At 38.3% G+C, this 22242-nt stretch overlaps 1 pseudogene; it reads left to right on the top strand.

The window, feature by feature from the left end:
* Positions 1-21111: 21111 nt before the first annotated feature.
* LOC114209328 (thioredoxin-like protein 1 pseudogene) lies at positions 21112-21987 on the top strand (annotated as a pseudogene).
* Positions 21988-22242: the final 255 nt, after the last annotated feature.

Below are 22242 nucleotides of genomic sequence, written 5' to 3'. Positions count from 1 at the left end.
CCAAAAGGTTTATTATTAAGTATTACTATTATTAATCATAAAATTGCTCTTGGGAAGATGAAAATAATTGCAAAAAGACCATAAATACTTTAAATATGACTATCTGTATAATTTATAACTTCTGGTGAGTCATCTCATTAAGTTTCACAAGTAATTTCCTTGCCATTTATTTATAGTTTTAAATATAAGAATGAGAAGTCCAGAGAGGTCCTATGTCTGAGACGTATTGTTGAGTAATATATCACAGTGGCATAAAGTGTCACATCCGTGTTTTAATTATAACATTATTCAATACATCAAACAAAACTTTGTAAGTGCTATGTCCTAGGCAATGTGCTTTATTTTACAAAAGGTCTGGATTAAGGATCCAGCTTTTGTTAAATGGTAGGAGCGCCATTGCACATTCTGCTAACAATGAAATATTATGCAATTAGTGTAAAGGACGATTTGAGTGGATTGAAGGGTGAGCTGCATAATGAGAAGCTAATTACAGGGATTGATCCTGGCTGCAGATATTTGCAGAATATTTCTTTGTTGACAAAATGCAGAGTATTTATGTAACATTTATGTGAATCATCTCATTTATAGAATGAAATGGTGAAGCAAAAGATTGTTACCTTAAATCAAGAGCAAGTATTCTCTGTGCTCATTATTTCATACTCAGATTTCATGTTCTTTCATAATCAACCAAAATACAAATGTTGATTTTGCCACCTGTGTACAAGTAGAGCTGAGAAAGGTTGATAGGAAATTATTTTCTCCCTGTAAGTATATGTAATACGTGGACCCTTGATGTGTTTTCTGACTCTTAAAGTTTTTGTAATAAACCACTTCTTGCCCATGAGACAAAATATAGAATCACAAACAGTAAGACAGCTTACACTGTCTACTCTGTATTTGATGACTCAATCCTTGCTCAGTGTGCCTATAATATCTCAAAAGGTATGACAAAGCAACACTCTCCCTCCCCTCCCAACTCCTCCCGGTCCAACCTCCAAGAAGCTAATGTAGTCGCTAGAACCATCTGAACTCAACTCAGGAAAGCTAGACTAGAATAAACAGATCTTGAATACCAACAATGGAGGGACTATGAAACTTTGATGTTACTTTTGAAAAGTCTAGGTCCTCATCAGATAGACTTAGAAGTTGATTGCTATGTGTAGGATTATAGCAGATTATTGTATATTCCAAACCAAAAATCAAGTCCCACATTTAACAATGGGACAGAAGATATGTAATCCAGGTTGCCCCAGAATATCTGATTTGAATGATCATGATAAATATACATAGGAAATGTAATAACTATAATAGAAATTTACTTTTTTGCAGTACTTTGCAGTTTGCAAATTGCCTTCACATATATTATTACCTTCCCCATTACCTGGGGAACATCTCAAGAGCAGAGATTTTCATTCATTCGTGTTGTAACCTTCAGGCCTCACCGCACATTCCATGGGTGACTTCTCGCAAGTTCTGAGGCTATAGGAAGAGAGCCCCCTTCCTCACAGGTCTGGGTCTTAACTCCACAATCCCTACTGTTAACTTCTAAATTTAATAATCCTAGTGTTTTCCCTTTTATTTCAGACATAGGGATGAACCTACTTCCTGCAGTTACCACCTCTGTGAATCACAAGTTCTACCTATTTAAATTTTCAGTTCCTTAACTGACAATTCTTTATATTAAACCCTGTTATATTAACTGGTGTGGTTTTTCTTTCTTGCCTGGATTCTGACTAGTAGAGGAAAGAGGATTGAAATAGTGCCTGCAAGACTGGGTAAGTGTACTGGCTGAGTTCATCATGTTGAAAGCTTACCTGGAGGGGGTGGCTGGGGGGTTCAGTCAGTTAAGCATCTTCCTTCGGCTCAGGTCATGACCTCAGGGTCTTGGGGTAGAGCCCCATGGCTTGTGCTCTCTCTCTCTCTCAAATAAATAAATAAAATCTTAAAAAAAAAGAAAAAAAAAGCTTACCTATATACTTTATATCCAGATCTTTGTACAAACAAATGCTTTTTTTTTTTTTTTAAATAAACGCTTCTGGGGTCTTGCTAGCATCAGCTTCTGCTTCCACTCCTCCAGCTGGTGAATGCATGAGGGCTTCTTATAATCATAACTAGGAATTTTCCAATGCTGGCTTATTTTCTTAGAAATAGATGCCTTTGGCTTCAGTTTTTCCCATCTCATTTTATGAGTGACATGTCAAAGTGTTCTTGTTTTTGTGGTTGCTAGGAGAAAGAGAAATAAGTGAAAAACTAAGACAAACTTATATCCTTTCGTCCAGTCCCTTGATGGAAAGGAAAAGAAATACATAAAACCGAAAGTCCAAGTCTGGTTATCAGCTGCGTTGTAGGAGAAATGATCAGGTGAATTGGTTCTTAGCTTCTTAGTTTATTGGGCATTCTGAAGAAACTTAGGTCTCTTTGTGTTGAAATGGAACAATAATGTCCAACACTGGGGACTCTTTTAAAGAAAGTATTTCACAAATTCTGAAAAAAATCTTTCTGAGGAGTCTATTTCTAAAGCTAGCTGATTTCATTTGTTTTGACTTAAAAACAGGGAACTACTATAGAGACTAAGATAATGCACACCCTGTCTTTAAGAATCCAGTTTGGTTGCCATCTAAGTCATATTTACTGAATAATTCCCAAATCCCATCCATCGACAATCTCCTTGTCAAACCTGTGACCAGATGGAAAGATGGTGTAGTCATTTTTTATAGTCCTTCCTACAATATCCCTTCTTTCACCATTACAACCAATCGTTCTTTTCGGCAAGATTTTCCTTTTTACTGACATTTTCAAATAAAGTCTTAAAATTCTTTCAAATCACTACCTTCTAAAAAGAGAATAAACCTCTGGAAATCACGTAAATCCTTCATACCTCCATTTCCAAGTCTAGCACTCTCTTGCTTTCATCCAAAAAGTTTTTCAATCGCCTGCTAGGTGCCAGGCCCTGTGTCACTGTGCCAAGCACTGGAAAGAGAGACAACCCAGATCCAGAGGCTGTGCTGGAGGACATCACAGTTTCTTAAGATGGATAAAAATGTATAATACAAGATGGGATATGGTGACTAGCAAAAGAAGGAAACAAATAAAGAGCAATGAAAGTTCAGAAAAGGACAAGATTCATCTCCATTATGGAAGAGGTGACATTTGGATCTAATTCAATGCTGGTGTATTTCATCATACAGCCAGGTGGCTGGCATGTTACCAGCAGCAGGATGGATTAGACCTAAATGAGTTAAGACTTGAATAAGATTTACCTGCTAAATAGGAACCAAAACTTAGGAAATGAAACTAGCCATAGGTTCTTTTTTTTTCTTTAAAGATTTTATTTATTTATTTGTCAGAAAGGGAGAGAGAGAGAGAGAGAGAGAGAGAGAGAGAGAGAGAGAGATCACAAGCACAGGGAGCAGCAGAGGCAGAGGGAGAAGCAGACTCCCTGCTGAGCAAGGAGCCAGATGCAGGATTCCATCCCAGGACCCTGGAACCATGACCTCAGCCGAAGGCAGATGCTTAACTGAGCCACCCAGGCATCCCTGGTTTTTTTTCTTAAAGTGTCGTTCAGCAGTAACTCCATCAGAATTATCTGGATGCTTCTAAAAATCTAGATTCCTAAGATCAATTCCCAGGGTTTCTGAATTTATTAGCAGGTAAATGAGTGCAAAAATCTATTTAACATACGCCACAGGTGATCCATATGAATGTCTAGATCTGAGAATCCTGATGCAGGAACTTGATGTCGGGCAACAGGCGTTAGTGTCGAGGAGTAGCTGAAGTTAGGATCATCCACTACGGCAGGAGGACAACAGAGCACAGCACAGTGTCAGGAAACCCGGGAGCAGACAAGACTGTAGATCCAGATAGGTCTGCAACAAGGCATTCTGTCCCCTTTTATATGGCCCCGGTTTTGGGGATGTAGGGTTTAGGACCCTGTTCTAGGTGAGAATATGGGGAGAAAGTCAACTGGAAAGAGCAAAGTAAAGCCCACAGTTTGTTCTAGGTAGTGTAGAAAAAACGGATTTGGGCATGGGAGCAGATACGCAGGATTTAGTTCCTGGAAATGGGGAACAAGTTAAGAAAGGCAAAAGCCGAGTTACTACAAATACAACCAGAAGCACATTTCCTTAAGTAAGTTTTAAATTCTGGGTTCATGAGCAGAATCACCTAAGGAATTTTATGATATGTGCTCCTAAGCCCCACCCTGAACCCTAGAAAATCAGAATCTCTTGGCATGGAGCCCAGAAATATGCCTTTTAATAGAAGCTCTTCTAGGTCATTCTGCTATTATTCGGGCTTGAGGAGCACTAAACAAAGACACCTCAAGCTTCTCTTTTTTTACCACAACCATCACAGCTACCACCACCAAGGTTCATGGCTGAGCTATCTTTGGACTCTAGTGGTCGATACTGAGAAGGAAAGAATCTGTGGACTGGTTGGCTGACATAGTGACTTCATGGTGGAGAAAATGTCAGCTTGCAAGTTCTGTGGGTTTTACAGCCAATAAGAGATTTCCAGCACAGAAAGTCATCAAAGCTTGTTGTTGTTGTTTCATTTTGTAACAACATTTAAGATAGTTCTTTGGCACATCAATACTTAAAACAGTAAAATAAAAAAAAAAAATACTCTTTGGCCTGTTCTCCTGCTCCCTCTCAACAAAGATCATTTTTAGGTATTACTGAGCCTTCTCCCTGTTTGAGATTTTTTTTCATAGAGTGACAATTGACAAAGCACAGTGTTGAGTATGATGTTAACTTAAACCAAATGGCATTGACATTAGAATATTTGTTTGTTCCAAGGCTTCACACCACATGCTATTTTTTAAATGAATTTTACCTTTAATTTTAGTTTTAATTTTATCTCTACCAGAGACACAAATGGCATTGATAAACCGCCCAGAAGCAAAGTATGAACTAGGAAGGAGGTAACCACGCTATGCTTCCTAGCAGATGAAACCTCTCTTCGTAAGGAAAAGAACAGTAAAATCACAAGACAATCTGTTTCAAAAATCTGTAAATTTATGCTAAATAGTGTCCAATTCCATGAGGTGCCACCCAGTTGAAATGGAGCCAGGCCACCTGATTCCTTCTTCCACTGGTAAAGACCATGTTACAGAAACCAGCTGCCATGGATGTTGTTCAGAAAGCTGTCCCTGAAAAGAACTCTGGGCCATCTGTGCTTGCGGTTCTATTAATAGGATGTTCTCCAAACCATAGACCTTCATCCAGTAACCTCACATCAAGACCTTTTCCAACATGAGATTTGGAGAACATCACTGATGGGCATTTCTTGTGATCCACTGGGAGGGCATTTTTTGAAGCAATCCTTTGAAGGAAAGAGGTGCCTGGGGTGTGGTGAGAAGCAAACAAGACTATGAACTTGCCAAGTACAGAAGCCTATCTTTGCACCTTCATCTTGCTAGGGTCGGGCACCATGCCTGATAAAAAAGTGTGTGTCGAATTGTACCAAAGCACCTTGGAACTGCCAAGTACAGTGCAACAAATTTTACGGGGTTGTTTCATAATGGAAAAAAAATGTAATTTTTATTGTCCTAATGAAAGATGAGAAATCTTAGGCTCATCTGCTTAGTAACTTACTCAAGGTGATACAAATAGTGAGTGGCAAATCCAAGATATACACACAGCTACTGACTCCACACCTCTATTTGGCAGTTGTCAGCATTTTATGTTTTTTCTTTATCTTTTCTTTCTTCCCTGTTTTGTTTTTTGTTTTTGTTTTGGTTGTACTCTGGAACTTCAGCTGTCATTGTGATTTCTTTCTCCTAAGCAAAGCTTTGACACACGTTTTCCATGGCTCTTGAGAGAAAGGTGAAATGACTAACACAATGAGACTGAAGTAGCAATGAGATGACTTTCTAAATTTATTTTTAGGAAATAAAGAGACTTAAAACCTGTGGAAATAATAACAGAGGATATGAGGCATCAGAGACAGTCAAATCAGGCAAAAAAATATGTTTCACAAACTTAAGAGAAATTGTGGAATACACTAAAGGAAAGAATATTTATTATATTTAAATCTTTTTTTAAGACTTTTGCTATTGCCATTATTTTCTTTTCAAAACTCTTGTTAGTGGCTGCCAGAAACATTGAAAGGTTACCTAAAGACACTGATGTGAAAAGTGGGAGTAGCATCACCAGATGCAATGTGCTGGTGAGGAAAGAAGTGTAAGTAAGTGAAGGCACCCCCTGACCACTTGTCCCTTATGCTACTGGTCCGTTATGGCTCCACTCTTAAGAACATTTTCAGAGATGCCTGGGTGGCTCAGTCCATTGAGCTTCTGACTTTTGATTTCAGCTCAAGTCATGATCTCGTGGTTGTGGGATTGAGCCCCCTGTCAGGCTCCCTGCTCTGTGCAGAGTCTGCTTGAGATTCTCTGCCTCTCCCTCCGCCCCTCCCTCTAATCAGTTCTTTCTCTCTCTCAAATATATAAATAAAATATTTAAAATAATAGAACAGCATCAAATATGAGACATGACTAATGGAGATAGAACTTCCGAAGATAGAATTAATGAAGATATATATATATATATAATGGAAACCAGACTTGAAAATCTCCTAAGCAGACAAAAGCATTCAAGCCACATAAAATTAATCTAGCTTATTTCAAGAATGTAAGCTAAACTCAACTTAGATTATTTCTTGTGAATGCCTCTACTACTCATAAATGAAACAAGTCATCATCCTAAATTGGCATAAGATAATCACTCTTAACCAGTCCCCTGCCATCTGGAAACCAGCATTGTAATCACCACTCATTGTAAAGATTAAACAATGTCTCCATTTTCACTTCATAAGCCATCCCCTGACATCATGCCTCTGAACTTCACAACAGACTGGATGTGAAGTCTCCCTGTGTGAGTTTTTTTCTTTCTCACTCAGTAAAATATGCATATCAAGTAAAGTTTTCTGAATTTTCATTTGCCTATATATAATGTATATATATCTCATAACATAATACTTTAATACCATATATAACATAATATATATTATATTTATAATATTTTATATACAATTATATATTTATATGTAACATATAACAATACTGCTAAGAACAGGAGAAGTAGGAGAGGAGGTTATTAAAATATGTATAAAAAATCTGATACAGAAGCTGGGATACAAATCAAGTGAACAAATAGTCTAAAAACACAGTTTATTCAATCATGTATTCATCTGCCAGATAGTGATAAATGTTAGAGGCAAAATGAGGTTCAGTATCTTTTCAACCCTAGATATGCTTCTGGTTCAGTGAAGAAGATGTAAGTGTTCAACATGCCTTATATTGGGAGAAGAATCAGAAAAGACTCCTAACAGTAGGTAAATGAATATGTAAAATTGGAACTTTGACAAATGAGAATCATTGACGTACATTTTGAAGAGTAAACACACACATATGCAAATACACAAAATACACAAAAAAGGAGAAATTAGGAAACATGGAGAAAATAAAGGATTTAAAATTTTATTTTAAAACACAGGATAAGAGTGGTCAAACTGGGGCCAAATTTCGGTTTAGTACCTACGCATTACCACCCCAACACAAGGAGCACTGTGGTCCACTGAGGAAAGCCATTCCATGGCCCTCTAGAGGCAATTTAGAACCTCGTTCCATGCTACTGTGGTCAGTACAAGATGAATTTGTGGTTTTGCTTTGTTTTATTTGTCAATATTCAGTACAAGATGAATTTGTGGTTTTGCTTTGTTTTATTTGTCAATATTAAAATTGAGAACAGCAATTGAGGTACATGCTTCTAATTCCTTTTTTTGTGTAGAAATATTGTGTAGAAGAGAAAAACTTTCCAAAAATGGCAAAGAGACCCTGCAAAGACAGCATTGCAAAGTAACAGCCAAGGGGAGAATAATGTCCTCAGATGTTAAAAGAATTAAGAAATAACAGAGGAAATTTTCACTTAACAACAACATCAAAAAAGGAGACATTGTATCAGTGACATGGAGGGTAGAGGAAAGAGGGAAAATGCCTCCAAATCATCTGGGTGGTTTTACAACACCACACACACACACACACACACACACACACACACACACACACACACACACTCAGGCACTGAGAATCTGATGTGTTCACTAGAGTGACATCTCCCGGGATTGAGAATCAGGGCCCTAATGAGCCACTGTTGTAACTAACGGGAAGTGTGCAAAGGACTATATACAGACGTTAAAAAAATCATAAAAAGAGTGCAAGTAACAGAAAAATCAAGGCAAACAGACATGCTAGGATGGGGAGGTCAGGCTAGGATTGCCTTTTGCCCCAGGAAAGTGTCAACATCAAGGAAGTTGAGTCTCTAGAGGAATGTCATTCTGCCTGTTTCAAGGACTTGTCAATGGGCTGTAGGTAGTAAGGAAATTTAGTAATTTTTCTTCTGCCTTTGTTTCCCACATCAGGGGTTAATTTTTATTTACTGGTGGAAACCATAAACTAGAGGAAGCTGTTTGTTTTAGCATGTTGTTAGGAAAAAGAAATTCAACCAAGTAAATTTGAAGATCTAATTGGCTTTATTAAGCAATTCATGGATCAGCACCATCCCATCTAGCAAGTAGAGAGATGCTCCAAGGCATCCTAGGAAATGGAAGGTTTTTATTGGAAGAAGGTTGGAGCAAGAAGTTATTAGCAAAACAAAAGAAAGGATGGCTTCAGGCCAGGACATCTTTTGTCTAGGAAGGAAAGGCAGAGTTTTTATCATGAAGATGACCTCACTAGTGCTGATCAGGAAATTCAGATTGACTTTTACAAGGTTACATTCCTGGAATAGGATGAAACAGTAATTAAGCCTGGGTTTGTTGTTGGGGAAAAATGATGCCAATTTGGGCTTGTTTGTTCTCTTTTAACAATGTCTACACTATGGGCTTATTTCTTTACCACCTGAAATATTCCAAATGTGTGTCTTTCATTAGGTCCTGTTCCTTCAAAGTAAAAACAAGTTGAGTGTTAATACTTCATAATAGGAAAAAAAGAACACCAAATTTTTAATGAACAGCATACTCATCTTTGGTCTCTGCTGAAATCACCTGCATGTATTCTTTTTAAACTGCCAACATTGCTTTAGGTTTTATTCTCCCAACTACTGTTCCCTCCTCCCCCCTTGAAGAAATCATTTAGGGAGAATGGATAGTTTCATGTTTAAGGCTTAGTGGATCCTTTGATAACTCATGATGATGACAGAACCTTGCTTCCAGTTCACTTCTGACCTCCTGGCCTCCCCAAATTTGCACAAACACACCCTTCAGTGACCTTCGGAATTGGGAAAGTGCATGAATCATCACTGTAAGGAGATTGGACTAAGGCAGCTCTGCGCACTAGTTTCAGAGGTTCCACTCCTCTTGGCTCACACTTAAGCACTAAAGGTATGTATAGATCGAGATAATTTATCAAGTCAAGTAAAACGTTCCTGTGATTTAGCAGCTAGAGTAAGCAATGATTTAAAATTCTATGCAGCTCACAAATATCAAGAGTATGACTTATTTGAAATTGCTTGTATAAAAAAAATCAGTTTCCAAAATCTATTGTACCTTTGCCACTCAAAATGAAGATTTATATGATATATTGCACTCCTACACAGATGAATACTTCAAGATTGCCTTTCCATAATTACTTCTTTGGCCTCCATCATTAATTATAGATGTCTTTTCCTAGATGGCATCTGTCCATTACTTTAGCCTGCAAAGACAGGGATTACCTGACCCTCCATGGGAAATGACTTATGTAATTTGAATCAGTTGGGAAAATAGTTGGGCTTTAGGTTAATGAAGATGATGGTTCTGAAAAAAAATTGAGAAAAATGCCTCTGTTACTCAAGTATATTTTATCCCATATAAAGTAACAATAATATTATTTGTTCATAAATAAGAGAAGCAACCTAGAAGTTTTTCCAAATTACTGATATATTAACTGATATAAGAAATAAGATGAATACTGATGTGGAAATGTTGGGATTTGGAGCAAAAGGTCATGAAAGAATTCTTGAGATGTCTTTGGTGCAAAAAGGTGGATTTATTAAAGCACAGGAACAGGACCTATGGGCAGAAAAAGCTGCACTGGGGTTGTGATGGGTGACTGATTATATACTTTCAAGTGGGGGGGGGTTAGGGACAGCACAACCCTCCAGGGTATTTTAGAAACAAGGTTTTGAGGGGGTCAGCTATTTTTAGGAAAAGGTCCTTTATTACTGTTAAGTAAAACCTCAGTCATGAGACCCCTCAGATGTGTTATCAGTGGGCTCGGTGCTTGGGGGATGATTGCCCACATATATCTTGAGGAGGGATAGAGACAAAGCAAGTTTCCAAAGGAATTTCTGTATGTTTAAAGTAGACTCATAGGATCCTGGGGGGTTCGGCACAATGTTAAGATTGTCTTTTGCTCTTAGCAAAGTGTCAGCGTTGAGATAGCTGAGCCCCCAGAGGAAGGTTACTCTGCCTGTTTCAAGGACTTGTCAATAGGCTGTAAGTAATAAGGAAATTTAATTTTTTCTATTGCCTTTTTTCCCCACATCAAATACCTTAAAATGTCAGTTCAGAAATTTTCTATAGTTTTCTCTGCATATAAATAGCATCCCTCAAGTAACTACTTCAGTATCACCTCTGTGAGGGCATTGTAAATGTCAGAGCATCCTCTGCACATGGATGTGGAGTCCCCTCTGCACAGGGGGCTCTCTCCCCTGAGCCTCACTGGACGCATATGTTAAAAGAAACAACAGGCCCTCAAATGGAGTCACTTGTGCTAAGCTCCATCAAGACTTAATGCCTAATCTAATTGCAGTTTCAGCTTCTCCTAGGAGTGCAGTTCTAAACCAATCAGTCTTGAATTTCTTGATCAGCCCTTAGTGAAGTAATCTTCATGATGAGACCTCCTGTCCTTCCCCCTAAGGGAAGGACTGAAACTATCCTTTCTTTTCTTTTTCTAATAACTTCCTTGTCCCATTTTCCATCTGTCTATAAAGACCTTTCATTTGTACGACTCCCCGGGAGCTCCCTCCTATTTGCTAGATGGGATGTTGTTGCCCAGTTCATGAATCATCGATAAAGCCAATTTGATCTTTAAATTTACTCAGCTGAATTTTGTTTTTTTTTTTAACACCTCTAAGCCAATCTTGTTGCATTTAGTTTGTAGAATGGCAAATTTAGGATCCATGTCAGTAGCAGAAACTGGACCCCTAAATCCTGGAGGATGACAGTTGTGCTGGACCTATCACTTCACAGGTCCTAGTATAGGAGCCAGATAGGGTAGGTGTAGAGGCTGCTTTTAGGCAACAGGCATGAGCAATGTAAACATGGAAAGTAAAAAGGCCCACAGTGACCACCAGGGCTGAATGCAAACAGGCTCATTAGGCGACCCACCTCAAAATATCCATAAACCCTAGCTGACCAATGGGCTACTTACAAGGAGGCACAGGTACCAAAAAAGGAAAATTCCATATGTTCTCATACCTCCTCACCTTCCCCTCTTAACAACAGCGCCCCCACCCTGCCCACCCCACCACTGTCTCCTGGCAGACAGTCTCTCCTTTGCTGCCCTACCCACTGCTCCCTTGCAGTGTATTCAATAAATTTCTATCTCCCTTTGTTCTGTCTTGGGTGAATCCTTTCACTGCCCACGCTACTGGCCTCCACCCAATCAGGGATGGTAGGTAGGTGCACGGTAGGTGCTCAATATTTTCTTATAATAAATCAAGTGTACTAAATTTGTGACTTGCCATTAGATAAAAAGACTTGCTTTTTTTTTCATACAAAACACCCATTAATGGTGAAGTTGAAGTCAAAAAGAAGTCCTAAATTTAGAAAATTATTCTAATGGATCATTTGCTGAATAAAGTATGAAGAATGTTATGAGTGTTTTTTGTCAATGTTCAAGTAGGGGAATGGTCCTATGCCTGAGGAAAATGCCATTGAGAAGTTTCTTAAAGGCTTTGGGTTCCTGAGTTGCCTCTCCCTTAGACTTCCCAGAATCCTCAGGACAAGAAGATGTACTCTCTGCTAGCATCATTAGAGTTAACAGAACATTGTGCTGGGATTGATGTGACAAGTGCATTCTAAACTGCCCTAAGTTTCAGTTATGTTAGTGGAAAAACTTCATAGAACATTGGAGACTATGGAGTAAAATTCAAAAGATTACTTCTCTCAGTGAAATGTAAATTATATTATTGTCCCTTTCCCTGAACTCATCCTTGCTTAAGACATGTTACACATTGTGATGTTAGTATTCACAAGACTGTCGGCTGGTAACTTCTGCATGAGTTGTTTGCATCAAGTACAATGACAAATGCAATGTCACTGTCTTTTTTGTTAAAAAGCTAATGCACAGGGGGCACCTGGGTGGCTCAGGTGGTTGGAATGCCAACACTTGACTTCAGCTCCAGGTCATGATTTCAGGGTCCTGAGACATAGTTATGTGGGGCTCCATATTCAGCAGTGCCTTAGGATTCTCTCTCCCTCTGCCCCTTCCCCCCTCTAAAATAAATAAATAAATCTTAAAAAAAAAAGCTGATGCCCAGGCAATCAGGCAATAAATCAAACAAATCACTGCATTATCAGCATCAGACCAAATTGTTCATATGTGGATGGAATAAATTCTTTCATTATTCCAAATATTTTACCATTATTTAATTCTGGATAGTAAAAAAAAATGAGTATGTTCAACTTATTCTTATTCTTTCATTCTTGATTCTGTCATTCGGACCAAGTTCAGAAAAGCAGAAAAGCAATTTTCTATCACATTTCAAATAGCCCACAGGATTCAGTTCTCCAACAAAAACTCCCAAATCATTGTTAAAACTATATCCAACAGAAACAGACAAAATTAGTTAGAGAAACAATAGTCAAACCTATAATCTAACAAACTTTTCTTTATTCTTAGATACCTCTTTATTAAGTGAATTGTTCTGTTTGTGACGTATCGGTCTACCCTCTAAATCTGTTTAGAAGGAAGCTGGGATTTTACCTCCAAGAATGGACTAATTAGATGTTAGATAATACAATGGAAATTATTATCACCAGGGTCTCTGGAGACAGTAAATATACCTGTTTAAGGATTTCCAGCTTTGTAATGGAGGCAAGGATGCTGCAGTTGTGGGAAGAAGAAACTCCACTCTCTGTCCTTCCCCCATCCAAAAAAATATATGCAGTAAGAAATAATGGTGAATAAAAGGAAGGAAGAGTTAAGTAAAAGAAGGATTCCTTCACCTTAATGGATTTACATGGTCTTCATATGGGGTTAAATCTATTCAATATATTGCTTGTTAAGAAACTAATGTTTAGAGTGGATAAACTTGTTTTAGACTTTCCTATATATTATTTTAAGACATCTCAGAAAAGAAAATGACAAATCCTAATTCAGCCGAGTTAATAAACATCAAATTTACAAGTCACTCCTGTGGGGACCTTGAGTAGTCACAGTTCCAAAGTCTGTCCAAACGGAAGGACAGAATATATGCAAGACAGCATAGTCAAAAAAATTTCTCTCTAGGAAACAAAGCTGAAGAGGAGAAAATGGAATTTCCAGAGGAGCATCTGATTAAATGAAAGGAGCCAGGGCAGACAGAAGCACACAGAATAACATAATGGTTATTTTGATCCAGTGAGTATTGACCACAGAGAGAAAAGGTCTTTACATTGTTACGCTTACTCCTATCCAACAAAGTCTAAAGGTTTCTAGGTCACCATGTACCTAGTTTTATCAAAGTCACTTTCAGATGTCACATAACTATATAATTTGTCTTTTGGCTGAAGTTAATCAAATAAACTAGGAGGTCTTTGAGGACCAGGTTGACTGTGACCTGGATGTATTCATTCTCCAAAGCTTGTTCAATGAGGGAACTATTCAGTCTTGGGCAGTCTTAAAAATAACAGAAGGAACATTTTTGCCAGAACCTATACATTAGTTGGGGGTGGGAGGGAATAACCATTTTCAGATGGCTTTTCTTTCCAACACTCGATTACACTCATTATGTTTTGACGTTAGATTTTCAAGCTGGCCAACATTTATAGGGACGAGAAGAGAAAAGCTACAATGACTGGACACAAACCCCACTGATTGAGAGGGGAGAATAATGTATAAAAATATGGTGAAATTCACACATCTATATTAGGGTATTAGGGATATCCAACTCTGATCCGGAGGATCAAAGATAAATTGTCCTGGGTGTCAAGATTTATGGGGAAGCCCTCCCCATCAGACTACAACAAATGATGATATCTGGAAAAATCATTCCCTGCATAATTTGACCAAAAAAAATAGATGAATGACTTAAAAAACAAGCTCTTCCTTTTTTAGTGTCATCTGTGCATTATTAATGATTCACTCAAACTACTGAGTTTAAGATGAGTAACATTTAGATTAAGTCATATGAACCATAATATATTTGATTACAATTATCCACTCATTTATCTTGGTTTGTGCTTAATCTCCTAAGACTTCATTTGGACAGGATCAGAAATGTTTAATCATTCATGAATAAATTGTGTTTTTAATTTTTAAACTTTTCTCAAAGCTATACATGCACCTACTGAGTCAAACAGCCCTACAAAGTTATTCAAGCACATATTTTAAGCAGTCAAATAGTTCCACATGGCTTACCAATAAAACAGTTCCCTTACACTGCTCACCTCCATCTCACCCTCCAGGCAACAATTTTAATTCTTTTGGTTTTTACCTCTGTGTAATCTATTGAGACCAGTCATCCCTAAATTTTCCATCTTAGGCATAATCTATGAATTTGGCACTATGAAAGCTGAGGACTTACTTCTTTTTCTCTACCACTACCTGCAGGCATCTTCTTATTTCTCCATTCTCCCAATATTGTACATCAACATTGTGGCTGGTTAGCTATTTAGTACCAAGCCATGGAGTATACTATGGTGGCTTGTAATTTTTTTCTCCCTGGAATCTTCTACTATTTGGTTGCTTTGTTTTCTATGTACTTATAATTAATTCAACTCTCATATGTCCCCTATTTGTGTAATTCTTGTGTCATTAAGTTGAAACACTTAGATATATTCTATCAATCTCATCTTTTGGAGGAAGTTTCCCGAAGTCTCTTGACCTAGTCCCATATGAACTGCTTTCCCTCTGGGTCCGCTGCCCAGGTCATCATCCTAAGAGCTTTTGGACCATAATCCTGGGGACTCCCTGAATGTCTCTTGTGTATTTCATGTCTCTTTTTCTTCCTCTCTGGATGTCTTCTCATTTTAGTGGAACCTATCTTCCAGTAGCTTCTATATAAAGGATGCGTGGACCTTGATTCATTGTTGCCTTGCTTCAAGTATTTCTATGAGAAATCAATTCCATTTCATCTCATCATTTTAAACTTTCTTTTTTCTTGTTAGTGACTAGAATTTCTTCTAAATGTTCTAAAATACCACAATGATATACTCCTGTGGTTTTGTTTCATTTATTTTATAGGGCATCTCTGTGAATATTTTGAATATGGAAACTTAGGTTATTCAGGTCTGGAAATTTTTCTTGAATTGTGTTTGACAATTTCTCCTTTTGTTTTCTTTATTCTCTCTTTCTAATTTCCTATTTTATGGAAGTTTGTCCTCCAGAGCTAATCCTCTAGTTTTTGCATCCTTTTGTTCCTATTTAACATATTTGCCTTTTTATCTATTTTGTGGGATATTACTTCATCTTTTAAAATATTTTACTGTTTATCATCTTTGCTATTATATATTTAATTCCCATGAAAGCGTCTTATTCTCTGACTGTTCTTTGTGTAGAACTCCATTTTTGCTCCATGGATACATTATCTTTCTTTTTGTTTTCCTCCTCTTTTCCATCATTTGTTTTTGTTTTTTTTTCAAATTGTTTAGCTTATGTTCTACTTTTGTTGCTAATGTTGGTTTTGAGACAGTGGTTTCCTATTGTTTGTTTAGTTTTGTCTTTATCACACGGGGTTTCAAAGCTGTCTGGTGAGTCTGGGTTGTCAAGTCATACATAAATGTAGAACAAAAAGAGCTGCTTGGAAGTTTGCACAAGAATGGAGCTTTCCCTAGTGAATTTCACTTGGAGATTATCTGTGCTGTGGTGGAAGGAAGTCTTGAGGGGAATTAGAAGTCTGTGCAAGACACCTACCTCACAGGAGACCTGTACAGTCTCTACAGGTAAGGGTACACTAACTTTCTAAAACAGGAGAGAAGAGGATGCTCCTACTGGCAATGGTGGCTTGCCAGAATTTAGGGTTTGATTATCTCAGCTTCATCAGAATCTGCTCTCATTTTCGGAAATCCAGTCTTTCATAATCGATGCCCTAATATTAACCTAAAAGACTCAGTGAGAGTGGGGATTCATCTTGCATTATTATTTAATCAACTCCAGGATTAGATTTGGAGTTTGGTTTTCAGAAATCCTGATCCTGCATATAAACAGGTTTGGGGGAAGGAGAACTCAGGTTCCCTTTCAAGTGGTATAGTTTAGGGGATCGTAGAGAAAGTGAATAAATGGGTAATATAAGGACATAACAGCAAAGATTACAGGGTGTTTGCCTCATGGTTAGAATACATGTTACATTTGTTTCAGAAACTTTTAAGGACATTCATATTTATATGAATTTACACCTGGATCTTACAGTTTTTGTATAACTGATAAAGACAATGGCTTCAGTTAATATAGGAAGTGCATTTAAATTCTGAACAAATTTTGCCACATTTTGATGAACTGCTGTATAGTCTGTGTTTCCAAACAAAATTTAAATTTCTTCTTAGTAGTGATCCAGTAACTTCTTATTCTTCTGAAAATCTTCTTCCTGCTTGATTTAAACTCTGATCCTTTTCCATTTGCTTCATTATTTCATTTATTTTACCTGTCATAATCCCTGGATAGACACATTGGCCTCTACTACCCACCTTCCCACAGTGTCTCCTAAAAAGATTTTGAAGACAGTTAATTATTTAGGTAAATGCATCTGTAATAAAGTCCTTGAGATCTTTTAATGAGTTTGAATCAAATGTTGAAATTTTGGGGGGCGTCTGCGTGGCTCAGTCATTTAAGCATCTGACTCTTGATTTCAGCTCAGGTTATGACCTCAGGGTCATGAGGTCTGGCTCCAAGCTCAGCAGGGAGTCTGCTTGAGATTCTTTCCCTCTCTCTCTCTCTGTCCCTCTCCCTGCTCATTCTCTCTCTCTGTCTCTCTCTCTCCCTCTAAAATAAATAAATAAATCTTTAAAAACAAAAAACCCAAATACTGAAATTTTCTATTCTGGCCAAACAAATGTTTGGTGAGATGGGAGATAAGATCTGCATGTATAATTCTTAAATAGTTTAAAATTAAAATTTCTGATTTTTATTAGTTAATTAATTCTAATTAATGTTAATTTCTTCTTTGGGGAAATGAAATACAGAATTATCAGACACCAGAACCATAATAAAATTCATTCAGCATCTATTACTGTGCTCCTTAAGTTTCACTTGAAAGCTCATTTAAAAGTCATGATAGATTGCTTTTTTTCTTTTTTGATAAATTGCTTTCTAATGCATCTGTGAGAAAATTAAAATTCAATCAGTGTTTAAATTGTACGTGACCATTAAACTATGGGTTCAGCTCTAGAGAGATTTATCTGAGTTTATCATTATGCATGGCTTCTGTTGTGGTCGTTATCCTTGGAGCAAGGACTTTTCCTGCACTTGTCTGTTGTTGAACGCTAAGTGCCTGCCCCAGCTTCACCACTCCCTGAACACATATGAAAGGAAGGAAGGCAGGAAGGTATTTCCCTCTTACACAGATTTTTCTCAGAATATGGTGAGTTTTTGCCAACATAATAGTGAACATTCATAAAGTGCTTTGAAGTTTATCAGTGTATTCCCATGCACATTTTTAAATATAAATTTTATAACTTTTTTAACAAAATAGAACACTGATTTATTAATTTATTCTTAAAATATAACTATTACATGGGCCGAAATATTTAGATTCAGTCAGTGCATTCTCTTTACAGCACAGTTACCATGGGAATGGAGATTATAATCAGAAGGTGATTAAATAAACCTGGGGATAGAACAAGGGGCATGAACTGGATGGTTTCCTTCCTATTGCCAGCCAGCCGGGAAAGAGGTGCATCCACTTCCGCTGGAGGATGGAGCTACTGAGCCAACATCCAAGTTGGTCCACAGGCACATTTTCTCCTGGATTGTGCCTCTGTCATACCTCTTCCCAATATTCCGATTTCAAAATTGACCACCCCCCTTCTGTTATCAGAATCTTTAACTTTAGTGCGCTGTGAATTGTGTAAGACTGATGAATTACAGACCTGTACCCCTGAAACAAATAATACATTATATGTTAATAAAAAAAAATAATACTATTGATTAGGCTGCAGTCTAGTACTCTCTTCAAACTTTTTCCCTGGAAGACACTTCTCTTGTGATATCTGTCTATATCTGAGCTCATCCATTGTGTGTTGCTTTTATTAGTGTAACTCAGTTGTGAAGGGTCCTCTCTGCTACTTCTAAGAGCACTTGCATTATAGTATCTGTGGTGGTTTGTACCCAAGAATACCTGCATTTTAAATATATTAACACATATTTCAACAAGGACTTATTGTCTGGCACTGTGCTGAGCACTTCATGTGTATTTTCTTTCTTTCTTCTTTTTTTTTTTTTTTTTTTGGAGAGCATGGGAGAGAGGGGGGGTGGGATGGGAAGAGGCAGAGGGAGAGGAAGAGAGAGAATCTTAAGCAGGCTCCATGCCCAATGCTGAGCCTGATGCAGGGCTTAATCCCATGACCCTGAGATCATGACCCGAGCCGAAGTCAAGAGTCAGATGCCCAAACGACTGAGCCACCCAGGCGCCCCTTCACATGCATTTTCTCATGACAACCTATGTGACAGGCAGTTATTTATTCTCATTATTATGGATGAGGAACCTGAAACACAGTGAGTTAAGAAACCTCCCTAATGTCACACAGCTGGTAAATTTAGGTGCTAACTCCTGCCTTTCTAATACCAGGCACTGCGGTGTCATTCCTCTTTCATTCTTACATATATGTATGTGTATACACACACACACACACACACACACACATACACACACATAACTTAACCCAATACATTACATACATTACAGCATTCAATTCAGGAATCTTTCTCTAGAAATTTATCTAAAGTAAATTATGCAGGATAAGTAGAAGGATTTACTTAGAAGGATATTCGCCACAGTATTGTTTTGATTTAAAAAAATGAAGATTAACTAAATGTACAAGAAGTTTGAATAAATTGTGGTACCTTCATACAATGAAGTACTATGTATCTTAAAAATAGTAATGAATCCTAAGTTTATTGAACTAGGAAGATGTTCAAAATTATGTATTAAGTGAAAAATTCAAGTTTAAATCAGTATATGGAAGGGTGCCTGGCTGGCTCAGTAAGTAGAGTGCGCAGCTCTTAATCTCAGAGTCATGAGTTTGAGCCCCATGTTGGGCGTAGAGATTGCTTAAAAAAAATTAAAACTAAATTAGTACATGGAGTTGGATCTTTTCTTCTTTAGTCTCTTCTGCAGCCAACTTTATTGAGATATAATTGCATCATAACATTGTATGAGTTTAAGGTGTGCAAAGTTATGATTTGATACACATATATATTATGAGAGGACTACCTCAATAAGCTTAGTTTTTACACCTCCATCACCTCACATAGTTACTTTGTGTGTGTGTGTTGAGAATATGTAAGGTCTACTCTCTTAGCCACTTTCAAGTGTATAATACAATCTTGCTCACTGTACTCACCATGTTGTACAGCAGATCCCCAGAATTTATTCATCTTATAACCCGGAAGTTTGTCCTCTTTAACATCTCTCCATGTCTTCCACCCCCTCCTCCAGCCCCTAGCAACCACCATTCTACCATCTACTTTTTGAATTCAACATTTTAAGATTCCACCTATAATTGAACAAATACAAGGAGTATTTGTCTTTCTCTGACTTGTTTCACTTAGCATAATGCGTTCAGGGTGAATCCAGTTCCTGCAAATTGCAGGATTCTCTTCTTTTTCACTGCCAAATAATATTCCATTGCATCCATATACCACATTTTATTTATCCATTCATCCATCAATGGACTCTTAGGTTATTTCCATGTCTCAGCTACTGTGAATAATGCTGCAATCAACAATGAATGTGGGAGTGCAGAAATCTCTTTGAGATAGTGATTTCATCTCCTTCAGATATATACCTCAGCAGTGAGATTGCTGGATAGTATGGTAGTTCTACTTTTAATTTGTTTGAATAATCTCCAAAATGTTTTCCACAGTGGCTGAGCCAATTTACAATCCCACCATCAGTGCACAGGGGTTCCCTTTTCTCCATATCCTCACTAACACTTGTTATTTCTTATCTTTTTGATAACCATGTTAATCCAAATGACCCCCTCTTCATTTCCAATCCTGAAGGGGCCCTGTTTGACTCCAAGTCCAGAGAATCTTTTTACAAAGGACTCTCCCTAATTATAGGGCAGTTCTATTACATTTCATCGGAACTGCCAAACCCATTCAAAAGTACTGGAGGGCATTGATATGGTTGCTAGATGTGGAAGAAATTCCCGCCTAAATACCCAGATACTCCACTTAGGCCCCTCTGCCTCTGTTGCCCCACGGGGGTCACCCTCACACAAACTTGCCCTAATAAAGGGGGTCCCCACTCCCTTTCTAACAAATCCCTGATCTACTTTTGCCCCTCGTGAGAATACATCGGCAAACCTCGGCTGAGAGTTATGAAATCTCAGAGTTCCTGGGCACTTGATCTCTGGACAGCCCATCTCTAAACTGCAGGCCCTAGAACTAGCATTCTCCCAGCTACAGCCCCCTTCTACAAGCCATCCACTTCCCATGCAACTGCCCTCTAACTGCTCTGGCCCCAACTCAGTCCCTGATACTCCCTCTGCCCCCTTCCTGACCTGCCAGACCTGCCCTCCTCCCGTCCCCACCCACTTGGCCGCTCTGCTCCCTGGCGCGACTCGGCACTGAGAGTCCCGGAGACGGCTCTGCGGTCGGCACCTCCTGTGTTCAGGCCTGGGCCTTTCCGAAACTCTCCCCTTCCTCTCCTGAGTCTTCTCCTTCAGTTTTGAAGCCGGTGGCGTCGCGGCCGCCCTGCCGGGCTGAGAATGCTGGGAGTGAAGCCGGTCGGGAGCGACCCAGGTTTCCAGCCGGAGCTGAGCGGCGCGGGCTCCAGACTCGCGGTGGTCAAGCTCACCGTGCGAGGGTGTGGACCGTCTTTAAGGATTGCCCCAGCATTCAGTTCTATGAGTAATAAGTATCCACAGGCAGTTTTCTTGGAAGTTGATGTACATCAGTGTGAGGGGACCGCTGCCACCAACAATATATCAGCAACACCTACATTTCTGTTTTTTCGAAACAAAGTGAGACTTGATCAATATCAAGGAGCAGATGCTGTTGGATTAGAAGAGAAAATCGAGCAGCACTTGGAAAATGACCCTGGAAGCAATGAGGACACAGATATTTCAAAAGGCTATATGGATTTAATGCCTTTTATTGACAAAGCTGGTTGTGAATGTCTTAATGAAAGTGATGAGCATGGATTTGACAACTGTTTGGGAAAAGATATGACCTTGGAATCTGATTGTGATGAACAGCTGCTTATTACTGTGGCATTTAATCAACCTGTTAAGCTTTATTCAATGAAATTTCAAGGACCAGATAATGGTCAGCGTCCTAAATATGTAAAAATTTTTATCAATCTGCCCTGATCTATGGATTTTGAAGAAGCAGAAAGAAGTGAACCAACTCAAGCTCTGGAACTAACAGAGGATGATATTAAAGAAGATGGCATTGTCCCACTTTGTTAAGTTTCAGAATGTTAACAGTGTAACTATATTTGTTCAGTCCAATCAAGGTGAAGAAGAAACAACAGGAATTTCGGATTTTACTTTTATTGGTACCCCAGTCCAGGCAACAAATATGAATGACTTCAAACGAGTAGTTGGCAAAAAGGGAGCAAGCCACTAAGGTACAAAAGACACTGGAAGACCATATCGCAATCCGACCTACAGCTCCTGGATAATTGCTTGATTCTCATCCCAGACCGTCAATGTTCCATTCATTGCCATTACCAATAAATCATTGCTTTTGTTCGGATGGTATCACTAGTGTTTTTGTTGTAATCTTGATACATGCAATTGTAAATAAAAGTCACTACTTTTGCCAAGCTTAAAAAAAAAAAAAAATGCGGTCCAGGACTGGCAGCCATCTCAGCCCCTACCCTAGGAAATTGGTGG

Source organism: Eumetopias jubatus, unplaced genomic scaffold (genome assembly GCF_037043125.1).
Source record: "Eumetopias jubatus isolate StellerSeaLion01/CBP00866 unplaced genomic scaffold, mEumJub1_p1.0 scaffold_6, whole genome shotgun sequence".
In the NCBI taxonomy this organism is placed as follows: Eukaryota; Metazoa; Chordata; class Mammalia; order Carnivora; family Otariidae; genus Eumetopias; species Eumetopias jubatus.
The sequence above is the reverse complement of the archived record's forward strand: the minus strand, read 5'-3'. Positions and strand labels throughout refer to the sequence as shown.